The sequence below is a fragment of the Prionailurus bengalensis genome, chromosome B1 (assembly GCF_016509475.1).
Source record: "Prionailurus bengalensis isolate Pbe53 chromosome B1, Fcat_Pben_1.1_paternal_pri, whole genome shotgun sequence".
Classification (NCBI taxonomy): Eukaryota; Metazoa; Chordata; class Mammalia; order Carnivora; family Felidae; genus Prionailurus; species Prionailurus bengalensis.
Genome location: NC_057344.1, coordinates 19,656,554 through 19,660,176, shown reverse-complemented (window position 1 = coordinate 19,660,176; position 3,623 = coordinate 19,656,554). Strand labels below are relative to the sequence as shown.

The 3,623-nt window shown below is 37.2% G+C and overlaps 1 non-coding gene across 1 annotated transcript; it reads right to left on the bottom strand.

Moving 5' to 3' along the window:
- Window positions 1-1,748: 1,748 nt before the first annotated feature.
- On the bottom strand, window positions 1,749-1,909 carry LOC122479300. The gene has a single exon (XR_006296344.1). It is a non-coding gene; the product is annotated as a U1 spliceosomal RNA (small nuclear RNA).
- Window positions 1,910-3,623: the final 1,714 nt, after the last annotated feature.

Genomic DNA, 3,623 nt, shown 5'->3' with positions numbered 1-3,623 from the left:
GGACTTGTTCAGAAAAGGTCTCACTGATGAAGTGACAGTGATGTAAAGATAGGCAGGAGATGACAAAATGGTCCATGTGACTTTCTGGAAGGAAAACTTCATAGGCATCCAGGAAGGGTATGACTAGCGTGTTGAAGAAACTCATAGGAGCCCATGGAGCACTGAAATGATAGGACTTGGACTTTGGTTCTCATCCTGCTGCAATGACTTCTCATCACTCAAGGATAAAGAAGACATCATAAATGTGTTTATAGCCCCACAGTCCCAGGAACGAACTTGCTATTCAATGTATGTTTGTTTGAAGTTTAATGATAGAGACTTGGGGAAATTTTGAGAATCACTATTCCAGGCAGACACCTAGAATCCAGAAAATGAAAAGGAAGGAAAAAGTTGCAAGGAAAGAAGGAAGCTTCTGTGTGCATATAATCAATACCAGCTATCTCTCATGCCTGCATTAATTTACAGCTGATTTAATTTTTTAAAGAACATTGAATATCTGACTATGAAGATAAAGCCAAGCCACAAATTTTCCAATGTTAGCAACATGTGAATATGTACCAATAGGTAGAGCTGAAACAGAGTAACCTTTCTCTAGAAGGGCGGGTAAAATGGGGATTTTTTTTAAGTTTATTTATTTATTTTTGAGAAGGGGGGCAGAGAAAGAGAGGGAGGGAGAATCCTAGCAGGTTCCACACTGTCAGTGCAGAGCCTGATATGGGGATTGAGTTTATGAACCGTGAGATCATGACCTGAGCCAAAATCAAGAGTCACATACTTCATGACTGAGCCACCCAGGCGCTCCAAACTGGGAAATTTTTAGTCAGTGCTCAAACTGAAATTAATTTCCAAAATCTGTTAAGCAGCTGGAGAAAATGATCAACAAGATTTCAATTGCAAGAAATCAGTGGAAAGGTAGATAGACTTTTGAAGAAGTTCAGCAGACTTATTTAGGCATCTCAGACATTAGGATATTTGCTTTAAAGAAACTGGTGCTATGGATAGAAAATATGGGACCACAAAATAAGTTTCAGGGATTTCAGTTACTAGAAACTGAATACCAAATGCGGAGAAGAATGTGTCCAGGTACAAAATGGAATTAATCCTATTAGTGTACGTTTTAATCTGGGCCAGAGTTTGTCTCACGGTTTGGAGTGGTGCCGACACTGCAGGTGATTTAAGAGTGCATAGACAAAGAGCCAAGTAGCCCATTAGTGTAAAAATGGATTACTGAGGGTTATTTATAATGAGGAGGAGGCATATTAGTACTTATCCTTGGGAAACACAGAAGCTGCAGGAGAAAAAAAAAATCTCTTGTGATCATTTAAAATAGTGGAACATACAAGAAGCAGAACGTTGACTCATAAATGGCTTGGCAGACTTGAGTTGTATCCATTTGGAATAAACTTAATCTATTTAGGTTGGGATTTCTTCTTTTTTTGTTGTTGCTGTTTTAGGAACTGTATCCCCAAATTAAGAAGCATATATATATATATATATATATATATATATATATATATATATATATATATATTGTATAGTTGTTAAGATAACTGTAGTGGAGTAGTTGTGCCATAAACTTTCAGTAAATGAATTTGACCTTTGGAACAGCTCAAAGTTGTGATCTTGTTCAGTGTTTAGGTAGGAGCAATACTTAAACTTTTGTTGCTTTAAGTCCAGTGTGTATGGCAAATTGATTCATATATACAAGGCATTTTATAGTTTCCTAAACATATTTTATATTTTTTCCCCTGGGAAAAGCGTGAACAGTCCTCCACTACCACAAATTATGCAGTCGAGTTTCCCACATTTGGGGAAATCTCAGGAGTCAGCACATCCAGAATGCAACGGATAAGCCTTGCCCTGGGAAAACCACCTTTGTGATCATGGTATCTCCCCTGTCAATAAGTATACATATTTTATATTTTTAATCCATTTTCACAACTATTTTGTGATGCCATATTATTCATTTTCCCTGTTTCTAAATGAGAAAATAGTGTCAGTGCCACCAATTTCTTGCATTCACTCAATTATACTTATTAAGCACCATTATATGTAAAGTACTTTGCCATATAATGGAAATAATGCACAAATTAATTCTTGCCTTTTGAAAGTCATAATCTAGTCAGAGAATGGCTTACTCTCCTTGAGCTGCAATAACAAAAATACCATAGACTGAATAGCTTACAATAAACATTTGTTTCTCACAGGTCTGGAGGCTGGGAAGTTCAAGATCAAGGTGTTGGTAGATTCCTTGTCTGATGAGGGCCTGCTTCCTGATTCATCCATGGCCATCCTCTGGCTGTGTTCTCACATGGTGGAAAAGGTGAGGGATCTCTTTGGGGTCTCTTTTAAAAGGTCACTAATCTCATTCATGTTGGCTCCACCCTCATGATCTAATAAGCTCCCAAAGGCCCTGTCTCCAAATACCAACACATTTGGGGATTAGATTGCAACATGTACATTTTGAGGGAACACATACATTCAGTTTATAGTAGGGAAGGAGACAGGAAATTCATGCCTTGATTTCTGCAGCAATAGAGATAACTTCCAGCCATCTTAGAAATATGGGGGAAGAAACTCTGATATACACAAGCATATAGTTTGGGTTGATAGTAAATGTATTTAACAACATGCATGCAGGAAGACGTGACCATGTTCTGAGACCCTGAATATCAGCTCTGCAAATAGATGAGGTGAGACGCTCTACATGCATACAGAAGGAAACACATTTAAAATGAAGGAATTGTGGGGAATAAAGAGATAATTTCCTGTTATTTAATCTTTCTGTACCCACTTTCTCATGTGTAAAATAGGAATAATATAGCAGCTCTCATAAGACTATTGGTAGGATTAATATAAATACAGTTTACAAATTATACATAAAGTGTTTAGAACACAGTAATAACTCTCAGTGTTAGCGCATGTTATTATTATTGCCATTGTTATTATATATCTTATTTCCATTTTGGAGACTTATGTATCTTAAAAATTATATATCCAGGTAAGTGTAAATATAGAAATGACTCACCCTTACATTAGTCTTGATGTTGAGACCTTTGACATTGGTGACATCTTTAGCCCTCATTTCCAAAACTAAGGTACATGAAAACTCTATTTGAAATAATTCCTTTAGTTCATTGAGTTTTCTCTAAGCATCATCAAGCTTCAGTTATCACTTGCTTGCTGATATCTGCCTCTACTGATATGTGATATATGGCAAGACAGCCTGGGAGAGACAAGGGACAACTGGTCTCAGAGGTGACCATTGTGCCAGCATATGCTACCTGTACTCAATGCCAGCACAGGGGCTCTGATTGAGATCAAGGGCAGCCTTCCCAGTTCCAAAGAATCCACTAATAAGAGCACCAGACCACATTCAGAATGAAAAATGCCACTGGATCCCCTTTGCAATTAATGATCACTTATTGTGTTCTAATAATAGCCAATGATATTTTTAGTTCCCCTCCCAAACCAAGTGTTTGGTTTTTATTGTTTTCATTCTATCAAAAAAATGGGTATTATATTGACAGATCTAAGATATAGGGTATGTTTCCCTTCCTTCCTCAAGAAAGCACCAGGTATTTGGGGACATAGTTTTCTCATGTGCAAAATAGCAACAATTA